The sequence below is a fragment of the Rousettus aegyptiacus genome, unplaced genomic scaffold (assembly GCF_014176215.1).
Source record: "Rousettus aegyptiacus isolate mRouAeg1 unplaced genomic scaffold, mRouAeg1.p scaffold_m13_p_8, whole genome shotgun sequence".
NCBI lineage: Eukaryota > Metazoa > Chordata > Mammalia > Chiroptera > Pteropodidae > Rousettus > Rousettus aegyptiacus.
The window spans coordinates 17,578,885-17,606,421 of NW_023416311.1; the positions used below are offsets into that span (position 1 = coordinate 17,578,885).

The following is a 27,537-nucleotide window of genomic DNA, read 5'->3' on the forward strand; positions in this document are numbered from 1 at the left end:
ACAGCTAGCTTCCCACCAAAAAAAAAAAAATGCTCTACTCCTGCTGCAGTGTAGAGTTAATGGCTAGGAAGTGGCTGCCCAGCTAGGCACAATATTTCCCAGCATCCCCTGCATCCCGGCAGGGTCATGTGACTGGTTCTTGCCTCTAAATTGTGAGTGTGAGTGATGCGTGCCACTTCCTGGGGAGGGCTTTTACACAGTGGGTGCGCCTTCTTTTTCCTCTTCCACCCAGATGCAGAGGATTCTGAGGTGCTAAGAAATGGCGGAGGCACAATATGGGCTTTGCCTGGGCCCTGAATCGCTGCATGGAGAACTGTCACCCCTCCCAGCAGGACTATCTGCACTCAAGCATTACCTGAGCAAGACATAAATGGTCACTGTTGAACCTCTGATACCTCGTGGTTTATTTGTTTCAGCAGCGGGTGTTGCTTTATACATAGTTGAGGATCAAATGAAATCTTACATGGGAGGGCGCTGGTGTGTGACAGGACTCAGTAAAAGTTCACAATTACTATCCTCATCATCCTTCAAGGGATCTTGCTAAATAAGATATTGTGGGCTTTTTAAATGTCATCCATATGTTGGATTGTTAAAGCAAAGCAAATCTGGTTTTCCCCACCACCTCAGCCTTATTGCCACCCTTTTTGGATACTATTACAATTCCTTCATGTGTCGTCCTATCTCAATCCCCCAAAAGCACATTTTGAAGGAAAAATTAAGGGGAGAAGGAGCTCTGGGCAGTTTTCTCAGGGCATACTGCGGCCGACACGGGGAGATTACGGCGCACGGGCACCTGTGTCCCGGTGTTCCCCCTCCCCCACCTGGGCGCGGAATTACCCACCTTGGCTAGAGATGGGACGAGAAACTTAGGGCCTACGGAGCCTGCCACCCTCAGTCTCCAGATGTGAAAAACAAGACCTGGGGAGGGCTTCGGGGTAGGCCTCAGGCTCTCGTCATGAGTCAGATAATTGAGCTGAAGATGGAACCTGAGTCCTCTGCCTCCTAATCCAGAATTAGGTATGAAAAACAAGGGCCCCACAGTCCTGGCAAAACAATGACATCCGGCACGTACCGAGCAGTTACTACATGCCAGGCACATTCTAAATCTCCATACGCACTAACCTGTCTAATCGCCATAACAACCCTATGAAAGAGGCACTGTTACCGCCCCCATTTATCAGATGAAGAAACTGAGGCCAAGGGAGCCTAAGTACCTGACCCAAAAGCACAGAGATAGTAAGTGGTGGACGCAGGATTCCACTCAGGGCGCTCTAACTCCAGAACCCCTATTTTTGTCATGTGTGGAGGGATGGAACTTGTAGGAAGACACCGATTCACTCTGCTTGACTCCAGGGCACAGAACTAACCCCAGTGGGCCCCAGGAGCAAGATCCTGTCTGATACAACCAAAGGAGAGTTCAACCGTGGAGAAGGGCCTCCACAGTGGCATTAAACTTGCCAGCAGTGAAAGGCTGTAAGAAAGCCTTGGGGCACCACACGGAGGTGATGCCAAGAGATTCAAGCAGCCAATGGGGTATCAGACTGGGCCAGTCTTTCCTCACATGTCCTACAGGTGGTTTGTGATGGGGGCTGAGGCACTAAATCACACTGACTCACACATCATGGGGAATGAGTCTCCTTTCCCGATACCCTTCCAATCCTTCAGATTACTTCCAGGAGAAAACTTCAGTTTAGTGATAGCCTGCCCTTGACATTGCTCTAAGACTTGCTAATCTTCTATTTAAAGAAAGAGAAGAGGGAGAGAGAGAGGGAGGGAGGGAGGGAGAGAAAGAGACAGAGAGAGAGAGAAGGCAAAAGTGTCCAGCTAGAATCGATGACATTGTTTTGTTTCATGCACACACATACACACACACACACACACACACACACACACACACACGTGTATATATATTTCTTCTATTTCTGGCAAGTTGTGCTGGTTTTCTATTTCCAAGTGTAATAAAACAATTCCCTTTAAATTCATTTATGTAAGGAAAATGTGAGCCAACATAGAGCAAAAAATAAAAAATCCTAGTAGAACAGGGGTATGTGGGTAAGAACAAGTTGATGAAGGCGATGTGAGAATGACTGAAGGCTGGGACACTGGGGTAAAGGAACCCTGGGCATCGAGGCCCACTCCAGGCCACGAGCTTACAGGGCCGCCTCCCTGCACTACGCTCGGAGCACCATTCACATCATGGGTTATACAAATGACATTCCCGGGAGTTGCGTGGCTGTACACAGCAGCCATGGATATTTTTAGAGTAACAAATATCCCAAACATAGGAGGGAAGAGGGATTATCTTCTGTTCAGCTGCCCTGAAATTGGCAGCCAACGTTTCTCGCTCTGAATTATGGCACTCTCTGATCCTTCTACAATGTCCCCATGCTCGGGGGGCCACCAGGCTGCCCAAGCAGTGCTGGCACCCAACACTTCCTCAGGAAGAAGGATGGAAGGAACGCAGGCACAGTGTTCTTCTTGGGGAAAGCTGTGGGGAGATAAAATGGCAAATGAGCTGTGCATTCAACTCCAAAGGCAGCAAGCAGGCATTCTCAGACATGAAAGCACTTGGAGAATATAGTGTTCGTGAGCCATTCTCGAAAAAGCTAGTTGACATTGAAATTCAGCTCACCTGGAAAAGAATCAAAATAAATTCAAGAGTGGAGAATTCCTAGTAAAAGCACCAAGTATTTTTAAGTACGTAAATACTCAAAATGTTGCAGATGTTGTGGTCGCAACACCCTGACTTTATAAAAATCATATGAACATCAAAAAATCAGGAGGTCAGAGGCAGTATGAACACTAATGTTCTCATCTTTCTCAGGCGGGGTCTATTACTAGACACACTTTGCTTACAGGATGCAATGACATCCTTCTCTTCCCCCTCCCTTGCAAACCACAAAGGTAATTATCTCCCCAGGATCAAAATAGCCAGGCACAAGAGAAGGGAGATTAGAATTCAGGCCTAACATGCGAACACATGGGCCTCACTCATCCTCAGGGAGCTCAGCCCTGACATGACTCTCTGACCCCACGCTACTGAGAAAGAGCCTCTCATGTCTTAGGAGTTTACCAAGCGGATTTAGAAAAACAAACACACAAAAAACAACAACAACAACAAAAACCACCTTTTTTAATTTAAAAAAAGAAAGAAAGAAAACCAACTTACACTCACCATGCCATCCTAAACATCTCTCTATCCCTCCACACACACACACACACACACACACACACACACACACACACGCACACATTTATCTCTCTCTCTGGAGGTCCACTGCCTCAGCCTCAGCCCTGGCCTCCCTGCCTCCCCACACTGTCAGCCAAGGGATGTGTATAGAGCCTAGATCTGAACTCTGTTGGGGAACCTCTACTTAATTTCATTTCCTACCAGAATCACCATGCCTTTAGATATTTATTTTAAATGCAGACTCCTAGAGATGCACGTTATCTGTGACCCAACAATTTCATTTCTTAGAATTCATCTTATAGACATGCTCACGTGTGTACAAAATAACACGAGGTCAAGATAATTCACTGCAGTGTTGTTTTAATAGCAAAGAACTAGAAATAACCTAAATTTCCAGTAATTAAATAAGAAATAAACATTCAATTTATGGAAAACTCATATCCATTAAAACAAGGCAGCTCTCAGAAAACTAACACAGAATATTAACATTAACTAATATTAATACAGAAGGCAGAATATCAATATTCTGTGAAAAAGTGGGTACCGCACTGAAGCTTAAGACCCAGAGCTCAGACAGAATAAATCTAAATGACTCCACCCGCTCCTTCTTCCGTTCCCTGTGGCTTCTTGACATTCTCCATCAGACACTGTGTTTATTTTCAATTGCTGCTGCAACAAATTACCCCAAGCTTAATGGTTTACACATTATAAAATTTTTATCTTAAAGTTCTGTAGGTCGGAATTTCAACATGCGTTCAGTGGGCTGAAACCGAGGTGTCGGCAGGGCTGGATTCCCTTGCGGAGGCTCCAGGGAAGGTCCCATCTCCCTACCTTTTCTAGCATCCCGTGGCCGCCCGCACTCCTTGGCTTGCGGTCCCTTCTGCCACCTGCACAGTCAGCTGTGCTGACTCTCTCTTCTCCACGGGCACAGCGACCCCTCTGACTCCAGCTGGGAAAGGATCTCCACTGTTAAGGACTGATGTGATCAGGTTGGGCTCATTGGGAAAATCAAATAATCTCCCCAACTCAAAATCCTTAATGCAATCACATCTGAAAAAGTCTCTTTCACCATTTAAGGTAGCATGTTCACGGGTTACAGGGATTGTGATGTGGACGTATTGGGGTGGGGACATATTCTGCCTACCACAGACACCCCGGACTCCAGCCACCAAAGTACTCATCCATCATATCTCGTCAAACACAAGACCTCGTGACGAGGTAATGGTCCTTCTGCCCGAAATGCTCTTTCTTACCTGCCAGATTCCTACGCAGACCTTCAAGGCTAACCTCAAAAGCCCCCTCCTCTGTGAAGCCTTCCCTGATGCCCCCAGGCAGAATTAGTGACAGTGCTAGCTCTTTGAAAAGACCCCTCCGTACGGCACTTGTTGCCTAGCATTTGAATTATTTGCCCACATGTGCGTGTCTCAGCAGCACGCAGGCAACTTAAGAGTGAAAGTGACTTATTCCAGCACACGGCTCCCCATTCAGCATGATGGTTGGCGGGTAAGCAAACGCCGAGGGAATGAAGGGCTGATCTTTTCTATTTTACTTTTGGAGTACACCACACAATTTGAAATCAAAAATATGATTTTATGTAACTGTTGTTTTAATTCACATGTCTGGCTCATGATAGGAGCTCAATAAATATTTGCTGAGTGAATAAATTAATACGCACACCTAATATTTACTGAACATTTGCTATAGACCAGGCACTATTCTCAGTTCTGCCTCTCTCATTTAATTTTTCACAATAACTCTCAAAGGAGGACTGCTATCTTCGTTTGGGTAGTTAATACCAGCTCCTGTTACAAACACCTCAAAACTTTAAAGGCTTGTTTCTCAGCTCTTTCCCAAATGACTCCCACCCATGTGGTGACCCAGGAACCCAGGCTCCTTCCATGATGTAGCTGCATCACAGACGAGAGAGAGAAAGCATGGGGAAGGCACGCTGTATACTCGTACGCCTCAGCCATACATCACTTCCGCTCGTATCCCATTGGCCACGCCAGTGACGTGGCCAATCTAACTATACAGGAAGCTGGGAAATTCAGGGAGCTCGTGGACATTGATAAGCAGAGTGGTCACTACCACAATTATTATCTTCCTCATCCTACAGTTGAAGAAACAGTGATTCAGAAGAATAGAGACATCGCCCAAGATCTGGCAGCTAGTGGACATGGCATACAAAGGCAACCAGGGTCCGTCTGCCGGCACAGACCATACCCCTCACCATTGCTTGCTCACATTTGCACATCTGTGTGCTCAAAAGTTAAGCCACCTCAGAAAACGGAAGCCCTGGGACCTTGGTGAGTGGCAGGAAGGACCCCACCCTGGGATGGGGCGTTTCCTCTGCAAAACCCGCAGTGGATAATCCACAGAGAGACCACCGGGAGTTGCCACCCATTTGCTTACCCCTGCCAGTGTCAGTTTATTCATAGCCGTCTAAATGATGACGCGAGGCAGATGTTATGTGCTTGACTTTCCCCTCCAGACTGTTGCGGGAGGGGAAACAAAATCTATTTTTTTTAAGCAAGCATCAGATGAAGCTTGAACAAAACCCATAACTCTTTCAGGACGAGTATCTCTCTAGGCTTCCCGCAGACGCTCCCGGAGTGTCATTTCTGGGGTTTATTTGGCAGTTGTTTACTGTCTGGACAGAAATATTGCTCCTTCCTGGATACATGTCTCCTTCCCCTTTGCCTTCCCTTATTTGTTAGCCCTCTGCCCCGGTACTTTAAAACTGTAGTAAAAAAAAAATTTTCTCCTAATCCCCAAGTTGCTTGGCCAGACATCAGTCTCAGATCCCGAGCCCTCTTTCCAGACCCTACAGTACTCATCTGCCCGCTCTTCCAGCGTCAGCATCTGGCTGAGCCAACTGCAATTACAAGTCAATTCTCAAGTATTCAGGGCTGATTATTCATGGAGTGGATTATTCGGGCTTCTTGTTTCCCCCTCTCTGTGGGTTGGCACTCATTAGCACCTCCATCAGCAGACAAGAAAGGAAAAGAAAGTTTGCAGAGCTCCCGCCCACCAGGACCAGTTGCCGGCCAGCCTCTTCTGTTTGGGAGGAAGGCAACTAGGACCCTGGACTCATCGGCTCGTGCTGCCTCCTCCCCATTCACATAGATAATTTGGTGTTTACGATCATTTTTCCAGAAAGGAGAGGGGAGCTACGGCCAGCAACAGCCTGGATCTTCCAGCCCCAGGGCTGCTCCCACCAGCCTGTGACGTCTGTGCACTTGACAACAGTGAGCGCGCTTGTGGGAGCGGTGAGCATGTGTGTGTGCACGCGAGACACCCGATGTTGTCAGCTGCGGCGTTCGGCTTGATGGCAGGGGCTGTCTCTTTACAGCATGAAATATGTCGAGGGATAGTGTATAATGGCATAGCTAATAAACACAATGAACTTTAAAACACAAAGCAGAGAGGGACAGACGGAAGCAGGTCACCCTCACGTGAAATAGTGTCCTTTACCAGCTTATTGAAGAAGGGGCTTGTTTTCAGACACAAGACCCTTCCCCAGCCCAAAGCCCCCATCTTGGGGAATCTAAACCATAATCTCTTCCTGAAGGACTATAATAAAATAGGGGTCCTTACTGGGGAGATCACCCCCATGGCACGTAGTAGACAGGACACTGTCTCAGGGGCAGAGCGCACGTCAGCTCAGAGGGGAGCCAAGGTCAGCCCAGGAGGAACTGAGCCATCTCGGCTGCACCCGCCACCTCCCTGTCGCCCGGTCTGCACCCGCCACCTGGGAACCTGTCATCTGCTGGGTCAGAGCCGCTAATGGGTAAGAGGAGGGTCCTGGGTGGGGAGAATGAGTGAGATGGGACCTCCAGGTGATCTAACGCTCAGCACTTTCATCATTTTTTGCATTCAATCAACAAATCTTCATCGAGTACCTACTGCGTGTCAGGCACTGTTCAAAGCACATTAGAGTCAGTGGCGAACGACACATGCGGTTCCAGCGGAGGAGACAGACTGCAAACAAGTGAACGAATAAGCAAGCCGCAGATGGCGGCGTGCAGAATGGAGCTCTGACTGGGTGCCTGGGTGAGCGAGGCTTCTTGGACAGGGTGATCAGGGCCTTCTCTCTGACAAGAGGACATTCCAGCTGCAACCTGCTAGCCGTTTAAGGACCCAGGGGAGAGCATCCCAAGGAGAAGAACATCAAGTGCAAAGGCCCTGGGGTGGGACCGTGCTGGGAGGTGGGGCGACAGCAAAGAGGCTAGAGGGCCTGGGGCCGGTGCGTCCGGAGGGAACGGCGGGAGGGGAGGCTGGAGGACTGGGCAGGGCTGGGTCGTACAGCCTCAGGCCGGGCTCCGGCGGGTGTGAGAGGCTATGCTGGGGGCTCTGGGAAGTCACTGGAGGGATCCAAGCTGCAGAGCACCGTGACCTAATTTGCATTTTTAAAAAGCTCTATCTGGAGGCTGTGTGGTTGGAAAAGGCAGAACCCACTCACGAGCTTAGGAGTGGAAGCTTGTTAACATGGAAAGATACAAAAGTGTCTCGCTGAACCCAGACTCAGGAACGGCAGGGAGAAGGGGGCCATCAGGAGCCAGGGCAGCCTCTCTCCGGCTGCCCACGTCTCTCTTCTCAGCTTCTCCGAACATAGGCCCAATTAAAGTCCTCCAGCCCCTGCCCTGTATCCAGCCCTACGGAGCCTGCCCTGCCTCGTGGGGTCCTCTCAATTTCCAGGAGAGAGAAGCTGATTGGCTCAACCTCAGGTTAGGTGTCTAGCCCTAGTGGTCGGTTGGCAAAGCCAGGGAAGGGCGAGTCTGCCCAGGAAAACATGGCTGCTGGTAGTGACCATGCCTGTAGGTGGGGAAGCTCCTGGAGAAGGGAGACTGAGCTGGGCAGACACCTCCAGAATGCCCACTGCTCACCAGTCTCTAGAGTTCCCTCTCGGCAGCCTTCGCCGACTTCTCCATCCCTGTCTCCAACTCAGTCCCCACCCCCAACTCTACAGGACACCATAGGCTGGCCAGACTACCAGAGTCCCCTGGAGCTTAAGAAGTGGAGAGTTTCCCACTCAGAGCAGCAGATGACCCCAGAATGAGGGACAAATCCTAAAGATTGAGGCTGGGGTCTGGCAGGCAGGAAGGCTGCTCTGAAGACCCTGAAGCCAGGAACCAGGAGCCGAGAAATGAGTCAATGTGGCAAGGTCATGGCGGCTGCTAGAACAGCTAGCTGCTGGTGCCCACGGCCGGTATCAGTGCTAGCCAGGCCCAGTGGGGCAGCCGGGCTGACCGCCGCGTAGCTGGAGACGCCTGTGTTCGCAGCAGGGTCAAAAGGGAAGGAGAAAGTCCCCAGGGAGGCGGGGGAGGGGGATGTACACAGGCATGGGGATTCAGCTTGGCTCCTCTTACAACTCAGGGGCCTCCTCCCTCACATCAGGAAGCCTCTGTGCTCAGCCTCCTCAGTGCCGGCCAGCTGCCAACCCAGCACCGTTGCGCCCAGGCCCCAAGAGGAGCCAAGGCCAACACCCTGGGACTCTCATTTTACCTGGATTATCTCTATAAGACCCTCTCTCCAACTGCAGTCCCATTCTGAGGTACTAGGGGGTTCAGACTTCAACACAGGAATTCTGGGAGACGTGACTCGACCCGAAACGTCATGTATCTGCCCTGTGCCTCAGTATCCTCAATATAAAACATGCACAATAACAGAACCTTCCTCAGAGGATCAGTCTGAGGATTCGGCGAGTTACTAAACATGAAGTCTGCCATGCAGTAAATGCTTAATAACTGTGAGTTACGTTACGATCTTTATTACCATCAGCTGGTGTGGCAGGGAGAAAAACAGTCCCCAAAGATGTCCTCGCCTTAATACTCAGAACCTGTAAATACGTTACTTCCAATGACAGAAGGGACTTTGCGGATGTGATTAAGGTTGCAGATCTTGAGATGTGGAGATCCTCTTGGATTATCCGAGTAGATGCAAAGTAAGGACAAGTCCTTACGTCGGAGAACCCTTCTCAGCTGTGGTCACAGAAAGGTGCAACAACAGAAGGGTCAGAGAGACGTGCCATTGCTGGCTTTGCAGATGGAGAAGAGGAATCACGAACCAAGGAGCACGGTGACCTTGGGAAGCTGAGAACAGCTAGCAAGAAAACAGGGACCTCCCTCCTACAAGCCCGAGGAGCCGAGTTCTGCCAACAATCAGAATTAGCAGAAACAGGTTCTCCCACCAGAGCCTCCAGAAAGGAATACGGCCTGCCGACATATTGATTTTAGGTGGGTGAGACTGTATGGCACCCTGACTTCCAGAACTGCAAGACAGTAAGTCGGCATTGTTAAGCCAGTAAATGTGTGGTGGTTTGTTACAGCAACCACAAGAAACGAATACATTCTGAAAACACCGATCCAATAGCAGTGGGTGATCTGGGCAACCCGGCCCCCCAATTAGAGACCAGGACAACATCAGTGCCCCTAGGGCAGTAAGCAATTCTGTTACCCACAGAGAACCCCTCTGCCCACCTGGAGGTCCGCTCAGGAACAGGGGTGAGACCCACACCCTGGCCTTTGGAGCTGGCACAGCATCTGAAGGTAGAGAACAAAAGCCAAGGGGTATCTTTGCCCAAGCAGGGAGACACCTGAGGGCCCCCAAGGAGAAAGAGAGTCCCCAGACCCCATACCGCAGACCGTCCACCCCTCCAGGGAGCACCCTGACTATGGTGGGCTGAATAATGATCCCAAAGATGTCCATGTCCTAGACCCAAACTCTGAAAACACGTTACCCTACACAGCAAAGGAGACTGCGCAGATGTGCAGATGTGATTAAGGATCTTTGGCTGGCGGAATTGTCTTGGATTATCTAGGTGGGTCCAATGTAGCTACAAGGTCCTTAAAGAGGGTGACAGGAAGGTCAAAGTCAGAAAAAAAGATGTGACAACAGAACTAGAGGTTGGAGAGATCTGCTCTGAAGATGGAGGAAGGGCCAGGAGACAAGGAACACGGCAGCCTCTAGAAATGGGAACGACAGGAAATGGGACCTCCAGAAGGGACACGGCTCTGTGGACACCTGGAATTTAGGCTTCTGATCTACAGAACTGTAGGAGAACGCATGTTGTTGTAAGCCTTGAAGCTTGTGGTCATTCGAGGACCCTGGCTAAGACCGATTTTATTATCAGCCGCTGCTGTCCCAGCCTTCTTGTGGCCTCCCTGCCTCTCCCCATTACTCCCTTCCAGCTGCTCCAAGCCAGCCACCAGGGACATCTTCTAGAAAAGTATATCAGATTGTGTTGCCTCCTTGTCTGGCCTCCAAAGACTTGTTGTCACACTCAGAATAAAACCCACATCCTCGCAGCAGCCCGCAGGGCCCCAGACCAGTGGTTCTCAATCTTTGCTGCACATCTGAGTCACTCAGGGGTGCAGGAGATGGCCCAGAGGTCAACATTTTTAACTCCACAAGCAGTTCCAACATGTGGCCAGGCCCGAGCACAGGAGTCCCAGATGAAGCGCCTTCCCTATGCCCCGCCCTGCTCTTGCTCACTATACCCCAAATTCTGCACCATTCCCCACAGCCCCCAGCACTGTCCTGGCTCAGACCATTGCACTTGCCTGCCCTCTTCCCCCAGATGCCCGCGGGGCTGGCACCCTCCAAGAGGCCTTCCTGACCCCCACTGTGAGATAGCTCCCCGCCTCTGCTCCTCTGCCCCTTGACCCTCCCATATTGGCCCGGCAGTGCTCACACCTGACTCTAGGAACAGACAAACATGTGCGTGTGCTCAGCATGTGTCTCTACTGGACTCAGCTCCGCGACGGCAGGGGGTCTCTCTTTGTCTTAGTCACCACTGGGCCCAGCACAGAGCGTGGGCTCAGTTTCTTTTTCATATATTTGTGGAATGAGTAAACAAATACTTTGCTGTTACCTGCGGTCCCTGGTCACACCAGTGGGTTCACCATGGATGCAAACTCGGCACCATGCTCAGCAAAGAGGCTTTGAAAGGCAGAGGTCCCGCAGAGCAGGTGCTGGGATTGGAGCTGGCAGGCCTGGGCCTGGGTCCCAGGGCACAGCTCACCCAGTTGGGTGACCCTGGATGAGTCACGGCACGCACCTCTCTGAGTCTCAGTTTCCTCATCTGTAAAATGGGAGTGATGACTTGCTCCAGCTCACCTCATAGCTGGGAGCAGCATGACCAGGTGAAGAAAATGTCTTATCCTAGCTGCAGGTGCCAAAATTCCTCTGGGGGACAGAAATGGCTTTGTTGAGAAAAATGTTTTGACAGCTAATGTTTTGAGTCTCTGTCACGTATGCACGTGTAAGGCTGTGTGTCGGCTCCCACAGGGAAGGCCTCGGGGCGGAGGGAAGGGGTTCTGCATGACAAGGGAGAGACGTCCAGCATGGCCTAGGAAACCCAGACGGAAGCAGGAGGTCTGCGCTGTGCGATGTAGCCTCCCACAGGTCTTCAGTAAAGTCAGCTAAGTCACCAGTGCTCTGAGAGGAGTCTGTCACCATGGAAACCAGAGAAGGGACAGCATCTCATCCTGGAGCTAATCCCACTCAGGAGGGAAGTCAGCTGTGAGAAACTGCAACCCCAAATGCACAAGCGGCCTCTGGGGAACTTGGAAATGGTGGGGAGGGCTGAGATCCCAGAGATCACCCACTCTGTGGAGAACTGTCAACTGTCCCTGGTTCTCGAGGGGCAGAGAGGTCCCAGCTGAGAGCGGGCTCTTAGGAAGAACAAATTACACCAGACTTATGCTTGTCCAGGAGAGTCCTGCCCACACCGTGAAGAGCTGTTTGACCTTGAGGTGCTGTTTGACCTCAAGGCGCTGCCATCGCAGGGCCAGTTCTTGCCCTTGGGGTCCTTTGATCTCCAGGAGCCCCATGCCCACCGGAAGCAGGCTTCCCTCTCCAGCTCCAGCATATTCATCAGCATTCGCCCCCTGAGAGGAGAGCCAGCCATACCCCTCCTGCTTGACAGACTCTCGGCCATGGAGGCCTGGCATCCGGAATAAAGGGCCATGGCGGAAAATATCCCTACACAGGAAGTCAGTCCTTGGCAACTGGTCCCCGGCAGAGCTGAGGAGAAGGCAATCTAGAGCTTCCGTGGAGACTTGACTGCAAAATCCATGTGTGGCCGGCCTAAACTGCCTACAGTTGCCTCTGACAGGAAGTCTGGACCACAGCCCAGTTCAAACGGCTCCCCCTCTTTCTGGGAGGACAAAGTAGGTCCAGAGCCTCTGTGGACATGGCTGAGGGGGTGCTCTGCTGGCCGGTCTCTCTTGCCCCTGTGCGGGGACCCCCGGTGAGACAGGTTCCCAGGACAATGAACAGTACCCCTGCGTACAGGCCAAAAGGACCATTCAGGAAAGAACCAACCCTTTTCCACCCACATCCCAGATTTCCAAAAGCTTCCTGGAGGGCCTAAGGATTTTGAAGCAGAGGGGCTAGTTAGAACCTCACTGACCACCGTCACTTTGAGGTATCCGCCTCGGCGGTCAGGCTTAACATCCTAATACAGTCAGCCACGAGGCCCACTGTGGGATGCCGAGTGAACCCGGCCAACTCCGTCAGCCAGCGAGTGCCAGTTTGCAGCCCTGACCCAAGGTGAGGTGCTCAAGGGAACCCACTGGATCATGTCACTTTCCTGCTCATGAATCTCTGAGAGCTTCCATCAGCTCAACTAAGTTTAAACTTCCTGACACCCCAAAGCAAGGCCTTCCCAACCAACCCCCCATTTGGTTCCATCTTTCACACTCCCACACAGTCGCTATAGCTACTCAAACTACCACAGTTTCTAAGTCTTCAAGGTCACTGCCTCCTCCAGGCAGCCATCCACTCCCCCGGGCTGAGTCAGTCACGCCCTCCTTTGCCCTCCCACCGCCCCTTAAACATACCTTATTAATACCCTATTATAGCACACGTCGTGTGATATTCTAATTGCATCAAGCTATGAAAGCAAGGGCTCTGGAGGCAGACAGACTGAAATCTCGGTGCCCAAACTCAACAGCTGTGCAGTCTTAGGCCAGTTATTCAGACTCTCTGAGCTTCAGTTTCCTGATCTGTGGACTGGCAATAATACTGATTAAACATTTAACAAGTATAAACACAAGTGCCTGTTGTGGCAGGTGTTCCGCTAGGGCTGAGCAAACGAAAAGGTACCTGTCGTCGTGAAGCTTACAAAGTTGTGGTAGGGAACGGCTTGAAATAAAATCTTATATGAAAACCATCTTTTTACTTCAGTGCAGTTATGATGAAACTTACAAAGGAAAAATACGACGCGTGAATAACGGGGAGATCCAACCTGGTCCAGGAGAGGGAACTGTTAGTTTCTTTGAGGAGGCGGCAGTTATGAAGAGACAAAGTAGGGGCTGGCTAGACAAGCGAGGAAGAGAGCTGCAGGTAGGGGCTTTCAGGACGAAGGAACGGTATATGCAAAGGCCCTGAGGCAGGGAGAGAATGTCCTTTTCCAGAAACCTGAAAGGATAATGACAACGAAGGCAGAATTACCATGTCTTTGGGTCTCCAGGGCCCACGTCAGCGCTTGGCACATAGTAAGCATTGATAGCTGCCAAATGAGTGAGGGATTCTGTTCGGAGTCCACCAGTTCTGAATCGATGACTAACTACATTACCACGCACTTGCCAAGCACCAACCACATGCCAGGTGCTACCTGGGACTGAAGGAAGACGTGACGAGGGACCAGCCCCGGACCCTCTCTCTCAGCCTGCCCACTCCCAAAGACAGGAAACACAAACGTATGGAGCCCAAACATGAGGTTAAGGCATCAAGGTCCATGGCAAAAACTAGCTGTTGTCCACCAAAACCTGCTTCCTTTCTTCTAAGGTCCTGAAGACACCCAGGTCTCCTGGGCAGTAGGCACAGCCATGCACAGTTCTTACCAGTGACCCCAGGTCAGGGCTGAAGATGTCAGGCAGGCCTCCACAATCTCTCCTTGCTTCAACGGTGCAAACAACAGGGTGCCCTAGGGGACGGCAGAGCAATGACTTGGAACCGAGGTTCTGAGATAACTGGCAGGACCAGAGCTCTCCCACCAACCAGAACTATTACCTAAGAGAGAAAGAGCTTCTCTGTTATTTGAACCTCTGTGAGGCAAGATCTCTGGTACAGCAGCATAGCCTTACTCTGACTAATGTAGCTCCTGAGAAGGGGACAGGGATCTAGGGGTTTGGAGCAGGAGGTGGCCTTTTTTGTGCTACAGAAATCAAGGGAGACTTCCTGGAGGAAGATGGCATTAGCACTAGGCTTTCAGGACGTCTATACCCTAAATAAATAGGAGTGTATCCATTGGGGGACTACTAAACAGCCATTAAAGAGAATGGGGCAGATGCATGTTAGAATGTGACGTGGGGAAAGGCCTGAGTTCTATCTAGTGTCAGGGGAGGAAAGCAGAGTACAGAATCATACAGTTATGCTTTGCGTAAGAATGTGGTTGTGTATGGACAGAAAACGACCGGAAAAAATGCAGACTAAACTGAGCAGTAGAGATAAAGCACAAGAGAAGGGGAGGCATTTTCTTAATTTTCATTTTGTCCTACCAGGCTATGTTATCTTTTGACAATGAATACCTGTTACATTTTAATACAACTTTCTTGTGTTTCTAAAGCGAATTGGAAATGTGCTCGTCCTGCCCTCTCAGGAAGGAAGTCACCCTTGGCATCTACCTGGACACTGCGCTGCGTGAGCTTTGGGAGGAGGCTTCGCTGTAACCACTTGTCCTCAGAGTGCGGGATCCGGCTGCTGCTGGGACAGAGGCGACTTGGAGTAGGGGTCGGGGGGAGATATAGGAATCATTTTCCAATTAGTTAGGTCTGAACTCAGTGGTTCCCCAGAGACAGAAGTGTCAGAGGCAGGAAGGTGGCCCTCTCTGCCTGGGCCAGAAGCAAGGAAATGTGACCTCATAGGCCAGGACGTGGCTAATCAATGAAGGCCTGGGCAATATCCTATGTTCTCCTGTATTATCCTGTGTGTCCTGTGTCTCCGGGGAGGGATGAGGACTCAGAAAAGGAAGCTCATCCACAAAAGGTGGCCAGATGAAGCACTGCTGCTCCAATTAGTGCCTCCTCAGATTTGGTCTGTCCCCAGTCACAAAGGAGAAACTGAGGCAGCTCTCCTGGCAATGGCCAACTACCCAGTGTATTGTAGAGCCTCTTTGTTACAGCAGCGGAGCTTTTTCATGACTGATACTGGGCTCTGGGAACTCAGAGCAGGAAGAGGTCATGGACTTAAGAAACTAATTATTTTCACAATTCTAGAATAGGGGTCAGAAAACATTTTCTATCAAGCACCAGACAGTAAATGTTGTGGGCTCTGTGGGCCATAGGGTCCCTGTCACAATGACCTAACTCTGACACTGTAGCAAAAAAAAATCAGCCATAGACAGTATGCAAATAAATGGGTGTGGCTGTACCAACAAAATTTATTTATAAAAACAGGCACTGGGCACAATAATGCGAATGTATTTAACCCTACTGAACTGTGCACTTAAAAATGGTTGAGATGGTAAATTTTATGTTACACATTGTTTGCCACAACTAAAGATTAAAATCTTAATTGAAAACGAGAAGGCAGTGGGCCGGATTTGGCCCTGGGCTGTAGTTTGCCAACCCTATTCTAGAACATCAGAGCTGAAAAGAGGGCAAATCTGTTTTGCTGTAATAAGGCAGGTTCCTTTGACACAGGTTACCTCATCCGTGATTGAAATAACAGGGAAAAGATGCTGAAATAACAGGGAAATTGTGCTGATATATGACTTCCAGCATGCTAATATTTTTAAATGCAGATGCTTCTCAATTACAATGGGATAAACTCATCGTAAACTAAAAATACTGTAAGTCAGAAATGCATTTCATACACCTGAACTACCGGGCATCATAGCTCAGCCCGTCCACCTTAAATGTGCTCAGAACACTGATGTTACCCTACAGTTGGGCAAAATCAACTAACACAAAGCCTATTTTGTCATAAAGTGTTGAGTAGCTCATGGAATTTATTATGTGTTTCACTTTTGCATCATCATAAAGTCCAAAAATTCTAAATCAGACCACAGTGAGTCAGGGACCGGTGTGATCTGGAACAAACAAATACATGAAAGAAATATCCTGAGCAGGATTTGAAGAACTTAAGGAAAACACTGGAAGTCTGTAGAAGTGATTTCCCTTGTCACAAGTAGTAGCCAAGTTAGTGGCTTCAAGGACCTCTACTGTCATGGGATTAGGTAATAATATGAAGACATGGCACGTTGAGATGGATAAGCTTTCCCACCTCTCCTGAAACAATGGATTAATGACAAAGGCTACACTTTCGATCGTATGTCTAGTGTGGATGAAATGGCCCCGATCAGAAGCTAGTGCCACCTGGGACCTTCCTCTCAGTGGCAGCTGGAGCCTCTGTGTTAAAGTCGAACTGCGCACTTGACTGCGTGGCTGGACATAAATGCCCCTGAACGTTTGCATGTGCTCAAGTGTTTGTTAGAATTGTTATCGATTTTGTTGTGATCTGGTGGCAAGTGTCCCTAGATTTCAAGCCATCAGCCCCAACTCTATTGTTCTCATTGGCCCTGTTCTCGTTGGTGCACAACTATACAGATCTCAAGGTTTTATAGGGGCACACTTACGACGTGAAAGCAGTGATGCCTAGAACTTTCTCAACCACACCACATCACTCCTCAAATGAGGACTACTATCAATAGTTGCTGCTAGTATTTATTAAGCTCTTGCTGCATGCTAGCATTGTGCTAAATGACTTATACACCCCCTTTCCCCATAATAACCCTACATTATCACCTCTGTTTTAATCAAAGTCGACACTGAGGTTCAGAGAGGTCAGGGGACCTGTCCAGGTCAGTGACAAGAACCCAGAGAGGCCTTCTCACCTCCCTTCGGACCTTCTGGCTGGGCTCATGTCAGTCCCAATCACCTCATCTCCCCGCAGCATGCGTACCTGAGAATCCTGGAATTCGCCTCCACCTTTGGAGTTGATTATTCAAAATACATAGATAGAACCGAGGAAGAGAAACTGGGTGCTGACCTTCAAGAAAAGTTCCTGCTGACATGTGGCCAAATCAATCAGGCGCGGTTTCGATGGCTGAGCGTCAAATCAGTTTTTCCCCTTATTGGGTATTTCAGAATCAGTAGATCCCGAAAGAAAAGCCATGAGTGTGCCAATGGCCTAATTTCAGGATCCCCAAAGTGATTTTGGGGTGGTCATTTAAAGCCTGAATGCTGATATTAATGGCAAACGGGGCAGGGCACCTAAAAAGGTCAGCGGTCAACTCTGCTTGGCCACAGGGCCATTTAGAATGGAACGTGCCCAGGACCAAATGTCGGTGAGGATGTAATCAACACAACTGTCAGCCACTGCTGGTGGGAGTGCACATGGTGCCACCACTTCGGAAACCTAACAGAGGTAGCGTGTGCATCCCCACGACCCGGCAGCTCCACTCAAAGGCAAGTTCTTTCTACCTGCGGCCTGAGAGGTAGACAAAGAACACCCAGAGCAGCCCTGCTGGCAACGGCAAAAGAGCGGCAAGCATCTCGTGGGCCTGTCACCCGCAGGGTGAACACAGAACCTGCAAGCTCATCCTACAACAAAAACCACACAGCAGCGAACAGTACAGAACCTCTACTGTACGCATCAATGTGCATAAAACTCAAAAACGCAACGTGGAACTTAGAGGACAAAAGAAGCAAGTTAAAAAAGAACGCGTATAGTACTTCCATTTATATACGAATCCAAGACGGGCAAAATTAAACCTCATATGGTTTCAAGACACATGGGTAGTCAAACTAGAAAGAACAGCAGAAAAGGATTATCATAAAATTAAGGACAGTAGTTAGCTTTGGGGAGAAGGGGGGGTGCAAGGAAGATGGGCACACGGAGAGTGTCTAAGGTTTGGTAATGTCCTAATCCAGAACTTAGGTGGTGAATATATAGGTATTTTATTGTTACTCTTTAGACTACATGCATATATTTTAAATACTCTTTTGCATAAGTGATATCTATTTCACGATTTATTTATTTATTTATAATTTATTATTATGTCTGCCTACAGCACCTGGTCTTCCTAGGTGGTCTCCCATCCAAGTACCAACCAGGTCCGACCCTGCTTAGCTTCTGAGATCAGATATCGGGCTTGTTCAGGGTGGCATGGCCGTAGACCATGGACCATGGCTCCACTGGGGTGTGAACCCGGGACCTTCTGCGTGTAAAGCAGACGTACTAACCACTACACTATGGAACCACGTCCCACAATTTATTTTTTTTAGATTTAGAGATTACAAAAAATAAAATGGCATAAAGGTAAGATATAGCAAATTCAAGCCCCTGTGGATGTCTATGGGGCAGCCAATCCTCCATACCCTCAGATAACATGCTCAAACACCCCCTGTAACATTAGGAATGCAGCTATTGGCTGAAACAAAAACTTCAACTAGCAGTGGCTTAAATTAAAAAAGCATTCAAGTATCTCTCACTACAAGAAGGCTAGATGTGGGTGGTTAAAGGCTGAGCTAGTGGCTCAATGATGCAATTCTCTTAAATTCTCCTAGAGGCACAAGATGGCTGCTACGCTCCAGACATCCCATCCTCACCCAACCACTTCCAAATGTAGGACGTAGGGAAGCATCCAAGGTAATAAGAAAGACATTTTTCCATCAAGGATAAAGTATTTCCCAAAAAGTCCCCAGCAGAGTTCCACTTACATCTTACTGTCCAGAACTGGATCATTTAACCACTATTGGCCACAAGGAAAGCTAGGGAAATATCTGCCCTTGTCAGCCTCCCTGTCAGATGAACAAGGAATAAAGACAAGAAAGGAGAGAGAATCCCCATTGGGCAGAAGACCACAATGCCTATCCCAACCCACTTCCACCTCTAGGCAAGTTAAGAACATCTGTCCTACTATAAATGCCCTCAGATCTGTCAAATAACCCAGGTCCTACTTCTCATGGAACCTGGAGTCCATAGCACACAGCCCCAAATGCGCTGTGGAGATGCATCCATTTTCTCTAGGAGATGCTCAAGGTGTGCTCTGAATCACCCTTGATCTCCAGTGCCCAGCTCATGACCTGGCAGAGTGATAAGCCTCACTTTGTCAACCTGTGGATGCTATATACGAAGGAGGTTTGCAAATCCTCTCTGCTGTCATGATCTGGCCTTTCTGAACTCTGGCATTTGATGAGACCCCAATGCTAGAGGCCTATAGAAAAAGGAGAAGCTAGTCGGGCAGGCCACTAGCCACTTTACACACCGGTTACAAAACTACTGGAAAACTTGAGTATCGAGAGTCCAGAGGTTTGCTGTAGTGGCAGCCATAGCAGCAAAGCACTGAGAGGAGGGAGCAGAAATCCAGGCAGCGCTGGCCTACATTCCTGCAGACAATGACTGGCACTAAAAAAACAATAACCCTGGAGACAGAACATCTGTTGTCCTATTTTGCCACAGTCCCCACCACTCCCTATTGTTTCTCCAACACTGAAGCCAAGGGTCCGCTGCGGTTTATCATCACGCTCACATGGTTCTTCTTACCCTCGGCCACTTCCCACTTTGGGGTACCTGTCAGGTGTTGTAGGCACTTGAGTTTTAGATCCTTGAACTAAAGCACTAAAGACAGTCCATTGTTCTCTGTTCTATGGTGAGAGTGACGAGTCTACCGTCACATCAATGCCTTCGTTCACTCTGGGGCATTGATGTGGCGAGCGATTGAAGTCAAAGGCTCCATGCCTGTTCCCAGGTAAATTCTAATCAGCTGCACTGTCTTGCCGGGCACTGGTGACTCAGTTCGCGCAGTGAAGCCGACATGCAAAATGGCCATGTGGGGTGCCATCTTTGAGCAGCAGCTCAAACGCTGCTCTGGCGATTACTCCAAAGTGCGGCTGTTCGTGACTATTGTTACCTGGTGTGTCACTCCAGGAAACCTGCGAGCCGACTTACAATTACAAAATTAGGTAGTGAAATAAACCCCAGAAAAATGCACAAAGGTGGTGCATTTGGCAGCATTTCTGAAATACTGATGATAACTAGTGCTTGTCTGAAGCTTACCATATTCTAAGTACTTTTACACAGATTAATACACTTAATCCCTCCGAAAACCCTAGGAGGAGGGTACCATTATCCCTGTTTCGAATGGGAGGTGGTAACCGGCTCCTTGCACGACTCTCCGGGAGCCTCCCCTCCTGCTCTTCATGCCTTTGTGCAGTGGCCCCCTCACCAAATTACAGATGACCTGTGTGACCAGGAGAATACTGCAGATGCGACAGTGTGTGACTTTCAAGGCCAGGGAACAACAGGCATCACAACTTCTGGCTTGGTCACTGGACTGCTTGCCCTGGGGCAGGCCAGCCACCATGCTGAGAGGACTCTCAAGCCACCCCTCCCCGCCGTGGCGAGGGACATGTGGGGAGCAACCCTCCGGCAGCCCAGCCTGGCAATCATGTGAGCGTTGCACCCGGAGGCCGATGCTCCAGCAGCCCTAACCCACTGCAGCCTCAGGAGACCCCAACCCAGAACCGCCCCTGGACTGCCCCTAAACGTCTGGTCTGTAGAAACCTGAAGAGAAATCAACAAGTATTGTTGTTTTAAGCCATTAAGTTTAGCGGTAATTTTCTTGGCAGCAATAGATAACTAATACAGGTGAAAAAACTCATAGAGGAAGACAGAAGTTAAGTAATGTGCCCAGCGTCACACAACTGGCACGTGGTGCAGTCAGGAGTTACACACAGGCCACCTGTTCTGGAGCCCATGCGTCTAACCACCCCACTGTGTGGCCCCTCTGGCCACTTCCCAAAGAGACTCGGTTTGTAGTCACCCATGTACACCTCCCTTTACTGAGTGCCTACTCTCTGCTCCAGGTTTCACCTATGTTAACTCTTTTTACTCTCCTGACAACTCTGGCAAACAGGTATTATTCTCTCCATTTTATTCTTTCTATTAAAATGCAATTAACCAAGTAATGCATCAATACATTTCTCCTTTAGAAAAACCCAAATAGTAAACAAGGTCCCTAAATCTCCTTAGAGCACCATCACCCCTACGTCCAGGCCCCTCTCCCAAACTAACATCATCATGCAGCGGGTACCCATCCAGACTTTTTGTTGTCATTTGCACTCATGTTTATGTCCCCCCAAAAAACATAAAGCAGAGCAACTATGGGGTTAAATCTCACATAATAGTGTTAAACAAAACACCAGTCACAACAAGATACATTGCGTGACTCGTTTAAGGTAAATACAAAAAAAAAAAAAACAGGCAAAATTACACTATGGTTTAGGGTTATAGGCTTAGGCGGCAAAATCATCAAACGAATTAAGGCAGTGCCCACCATGAACACCAGCACAGTGCGTACTGCTCAGGGTAAAGGTGGGGGTCACTGCAGAGGCACAAGGGGTTCCGGGCTGGAGACAATGTTTCCACCTCGGAGGCATTACATGAGGTCAGCTTTCTGATAAGTCATGAAGCAGAGCGTCTTCTTTTTCTAAAAGTTTAACTCACAACCGTAAAAGGCTTTGTTTAAGAAAACGCGTGTTCTCTGTGTTTGTTATATCACATTTATCATTCCATCTTTCTAATCACGGCTTTTGTTCGCTCACCAATAAGTCCATCCACTTGTCACCCATAGATTTACTTCATTCTTTTTAATAGCTACTATGTATTCATTCTATAGAGCAAATATTCAGCAATTTACTTAGCCATCCCCACTGATGAACATTTTGTCTGTTTGTAATTTGAACACCTTTTTGTACCCGTGTGTTTCTCTGGGTGTGTCCCCAGCAGTTGGAACTGCTGTGGCAAAGGGTATAAACATTTAGAGTTTTAATAAACATTGCCATAAAGTTGTGCATGGCTGTTGTACCGCCGGCATTATGTGAAGATCCCCATGTTCCCACATCTTTGCCGCACGTGATGTCATCAAAGTGTCCCCCTTTTTTGCCATCTTAGCAAAACAGCGCCTCATTACAGAGCATTTCACAGATGAACAAACAGAGGCTCAGGGAGCTTAGGCAATCTGCCAGAGACCACACGACTAGGAAGTAGCAGCAAAAGGACTTGAATTCAGATCTTTTGCCTCCAAACCCCAGCTCTTGCTGAGATACGGAGTTTTGCTCCTTAAAGAACAGGTGCTCTCGAGATGAGCCATAGATAACCCCTACTGAAGCCCTAAAGGCAACTGCGGTTCGTGTGGAGGCTCGCCCAGGGGCTGCAGGTAGACCACCACCTGCACGGAAATCATCAGGGAGGAAGTGAGCTCAAAATGGAATTGACAAGGTGCTGCTGCTGACTCTGATGTAAATTAGATAAACTTGCATCTAACACGATGTGTTTAGAGCGAGGGCACGCAGGTTCTCAGCTGCTCCCAAGCAACGAGCCACGGGAGTGAAAAATAAAACAATCTAGGAAGCTATGAAACACAATAATGAATAATAACAGGCCCCACAACTGCAGGGGAGAATTATTGGAAAATCAGCTAAGAGCCCATCAGAAGGGAGGCCTAAGTGGCTGGTGGCAGGAGATGGTGAAGCGTGACAAAGACGTGCAGTCAGAGGAGCCTGGGAAGGAACTGCCTCCCACACTTGCCGGCTGGGTGACCTGCAGTTCTAGAAGACTCAGTTTCCTTGACTGTGGAAACAGGATGCACTTACCTCGCCACGCTGTCATGAGGGTTGAATGAGATATTGACCAGACAGAGCCCGGGGCTGCGGAGTGCATCTCTTCAGGTGCGTAAACAAGGACCTGAAAACGTCCCCAGCTTCCCCAGGGCCTCCAACCCCGGCCCAGGCTGGATCATCCCTATAGCCACCCCACCCCCAGAAACTGGAAATGATCAGCTTTCTGTACATCTGATAAATTAATGAAAAAATAAGTGAGAGACGGTCAGGCCTTGGCCAAGGACCCTAAGAAAGAGTGGGAACTCCCATCCCCGCCTGTCCTTTGATAATTAGGACCAGCAAGGTCTGAAGTCAGAGAACAATGAGTTAGGACAGAGAGGGTCGACAGTTGGGCATGACGTGCCTGTCATCCTGACGGCCCCAGGGACTGCAACAGGAGTAAAATGTGACCCACGGCCAAGGCAGAGAAATGCCATGGCAGGCACTGGATGGAGGATAATGAGCTCAGGGAAGAACGCTCGCTCGCTAGGAAAAGAAGACTCTCTGGAGCCCTTCAGTCTGGCTGGATGACCTGCACAACGGGACCACACTTCTATTCCAGGGTCATTTTGAAAGAAACTAATCAGACAAACATGGTGCTCCGAGTCCAAGGCCAGCCCGGTGTTCAGCCCTCAACTAATGCCATCGGCAGCAGTTATCAGCTCTATTTATTTGCCCTACTACTACTATGTGCCAGGCATTCAGCTGATGTACACATGTCATCTCATTGATCTTTCCACATAAGACATGAGGAACTCAGGAGCCAGAGAGCCTGGGCTTAAATCCCACCTTTACCAATTGCTGGCTGCGGGGCTGCGGGCAAGGTACATGCTTCTGCCTATCTCAGTTTCCTCATCTGTGCAATGGGGATGATGGCAGTGCCCACCTCGCAGGCTGTGAATGCCAAACGAGTTATTACATGCGGACTGCCTGCAACAGTGCCAGGCATGTAGCAAATGCTCCCTAGTGTTGATTATGTTTTGTTATTTTCATCCTGATCCTGCAGGTGAGTAAGCTGAGGCTCACAGAACATGAGTCACTTGCAAAGGTAACAGATGACAAAGCCGGGACTGGAACGGGCCTGTGCGATTCCAGAGTGTAAACGCCTTACCACCACCTTATTCTGTTAGTGGCCTTTAGACTCTGTCCATGGTCACGATAAGAATAATATTAATAAGAGTTCACACATGTCGAATTTAAATCCTGAGTAGTTTTGCTTCAGAGCCCAAGCTTTTAACTCTCAGAGAAAGAAAATTATTTCCTTTTTAATGCTTCCCCTGTCCTTCTATTAATACCAAGGAGAAAGTCCCAGCTCGGTGCTGATATGTCTTTAATGCCTCTCTAGCACTTGAACAGAGAGCCAACCCTGGGCTCAGAGCAGACCATACTTTCTAGAGGGGATCTAATAGGCCCTATGCTTAACTTCTATGCTACGTGCCCGGCAAATACAGGAATTCCCTCTCTCTACAGGTGCTATGGCAGTGGTTAGAGAAGAAAGGCCTCGGCTTCAGGGAGCTCTTGGAATCTGCAGAGGTGACCCACGGTCAGCCAGGCTCTAATTCCTGCCCAGGTAAGTTTCAGAGGGTGATGAATGGCAGGGCACTGGGGGACCAGCAGCCATCTATAACACCACCAGATGTCACACAGCCTGCATTAGCTGACAGAAAGACTCTCAACCCACGGTGAGTGAAGCTGCAGAAAGCGTCTTGTCTCACAGCATGTAATCAGGAGCCAAAGGCCTGCATCTGAGTTTCTTCTCCACCATGTCCAAGGCGAGGAGGAACCTTGGGCAATTCCCCGCCCCTTCTGGGTCTGTTCCTCATCTGAGAAATAGAGATAATAATACCTGCCCCCCAAAGAATGGTCCTAAGAAGCAAATGAGGCCATGCATGAGAAAACACCGTGTGAAGAACTGAACGAATGTGAACCATTGCCATTTTCATTACTTTGGGTATATTCTATATAAGGGGGGACCATCGGCATAAAGCGAACGGCTGGCACTAGGGTGTGATGGGATCGCTTGTCTCTCTTCGAATTATCTTTGTTTTTGTTTTGTTTTGTTTTGTTTTGTTTTTTTAATTAAGTTCATTGGGGTAATATTGGTTAATGCAGTTATATAATGTTCAGGGGTACATTATCATTTGACATTCTATTGTGTGTTTACCACCCAAAGACCAGTTTCCTTCAGCTACCAGATATTCGATCCCCTTTACCTACTTCACCCTCGTCCCATACCCTGTATTTGAGCCCCTTGACCCCGTCTACCTCCCCCTTCCTCCCCTATCCTACTCTAGTAACCCCTAGTCTATAGTCCTCTGGAAACCACTAGCCTACAGTCTATGTCCATGAGCCTCTGTTTGTTTGTCCTGCTCATTTGTTGCTTTTAGGTTTATATCCCAAATATAAGTGATATCATGTGATTTTCAACTTTTTCTGTCTGGCTTATCTCGCTTAGCGTGATTATCTCGCGATCCATCCATGTTGTCGCAAATGTCAGTATTTCATCTCTTCTTATGACTGAGTAATATCCCATTGCATATATGTACCACAGCTTCTTTAGCCAATCGTCTATCATAGTTGCTTCCATGTCCTGGCCACTGTGAATAATGCTGCTATGAACATCAGTGTGCAAATATCTTTTCGGATATGGGTTTTCAAGTCTTTGGGGTAAATACCCAGTATAGGGATTGCTGGATAATATGGGAGATCAATTCTCAGTTTTTTGAGGAACCTCCATACTGTTTTCCATAGTGACTGTACCAATTTGCAGTCCCATCAGCAATGTATGAGGGTTCCTTTTTCTCCGCATCCTCTCCAGCATTTGTTATTGTCCTGTTGATTATAGCTATAGTAACAGGTGTAAGATGGTATCTCATTGCAGTTTTGACTTGCATTTCCCTAATAGCTAGCGACGTTGAGCATCTTTTCATATATTTGTTGGCCATTCATATGTCCTCTAGGAAGAAGTGAAATTATCTTTGTTTGTATAGTTTTCTCACTATGTCCTGCTCTTCCAGGCCAGGGGTCTTCTTACCCACCTGGGAGAGCACCCTGCCTAAAGCAGTGCCTGGCACAGCAGGGGCATCAGCAAATATCTGCTGTATAGATGGATTATGGATGATGGGTAAATGGATACTGGATGCGTGCATGGACGGATGGATCGATGGATGATGGATAGATGGATCGCAGATGGGTAAATGGATGAGTGGTGATGGATAGATGGATGATGGATGAAGAATTGATGGGTGATGGATGTATAGTGAGTGGATAAAAGACGGATGGATAAATGGATGGATGATGGATGAGGGAGTGATAGATATGTAATGAATGAATAAATGGATGGAGGCTGGATGGGTGATGAAATTCAAATGCAGTTTAAGATGAAACTCTTGGCTAGGTCAGAATCTTACTCTGGTACTGGATCCCAGCTACCCAAAACTCTCAGACCACAATGATCGTGTGTGTGTGTGAGTGTGTGTGTGTTTGTGTGTGTGTGTGTGTGAGACTGGTTGTGCTATCCTGAGGAAGAATTTGGTAGAGAATGTGGGTTGTAGAGAAAAGTTCAAAAAATTTTTACTTTTAAAACAACTTCCAGAGTCTACCCTCTGGAAGAGTTCACATTGTCCCCAATCACCTACACCAGCTATATTCCCAGACCCAGGAAGCATTTGGGTGCAGGTGAGGCTGGTCAAGGGGAAGGATCCCCAGAAGGCATCCTTTGTGCCATTCGGTACAACAAAGATAGATTTTTCACAAATGGTGGGGAATGAGAGTGTTCTGGCAGCCTACTGTGATGGGTTGGTCTCAAAGTTTATCCGTTTCACCCTCAGTCTCGCAGGGCTTCCTTGAGACAAAGGTGGGGGCCAGGAAGTAATTTCTCCATCAACAGGTACTAATATGGTGTAGTCTAATTTGCAACCCCTCTTTCTAACCTCACTAATGGGAACATAAAGGAGGGGTGGATAACCATGGCTACAAGGAGTCAAGGAAGCTTTATCAAGGAGGCTTTGATAGTGTTGGCATTTAGTTAAGGCCAGAAGGGCCTGCAGAAGAACACTGGGAGTCTCAGAGTAGCTTGCCAAACACGCAACCCCCGATACCAGGGCTCGCCTGCCCTTGTGCTTACTTTGCATTCACTGGTAAACAGGTAATTATGAAAAAGTGTGGTCACAGAGATGACTTCACACTTCTCTGTGAGCTGTGGAGACAGAGAACAGAGCGTGTCAGGCATGCTGCATCACCGATGGCGGGAACCTCACAGAACCTAGAAGGAAGAGGAAGAAGGAATTTTCAGGAGGACTAGATGGGGGCCATCTCAGAAGAAAACTGCTTGTGAGAGACACAGGCAGGGAGCTCTCTGAAGAAAAGCAGAGCGAGGGGTTTATCTCTGGTGCTGCCTGCCTGGCGTCCATGCTCTTGACTCTGGTAGCAGCATCTTGGCTCTTTTGGAGACCACCAATCTCTTTCCAAGAGCTTCTGTTGAGACTGACCCCAGCCCGAGCTCAGATGACCCAGGCCTGGTCATCGGAGCCACATGCCTCACAGTGGCAGGCTTAGGATGGCTAATGAGCCCTCCCTGCGAGGCTTCCTGGTGCTAAACAGGCAGGATGTAAACAAGGGGCTGTCGCGGGGCTCCCACATGAAGAGAGCTGCCATCGAGTGAAGCCAGCAAAGGAGGCAGAACTCTGAGATAGAAAGGGGAAAAAATACAACCAGAAACAGCAAGAAAGACAA

At 48.7% G+C, this 27,537-nt stretch overlaps 1 protein-coding gene and 1 pseudogene across 4 annotated transcripts in view; both read right to left on the reverse strand.

The window, feature by feature from the left end:
* GSG1L (GSG1 like) overlaps positions 1–27,537 on the reverse strand; it is a 183,751-nt gene that overhangs the window by 128,396 nt on the left and 27,818 nt on the right. The gene's annotated exons all lie outside the window — the stretch shown is intronic.
* On the reverse strand, positions 18,204–18,319 carry LOC118607453 (annotated as a pseudogene).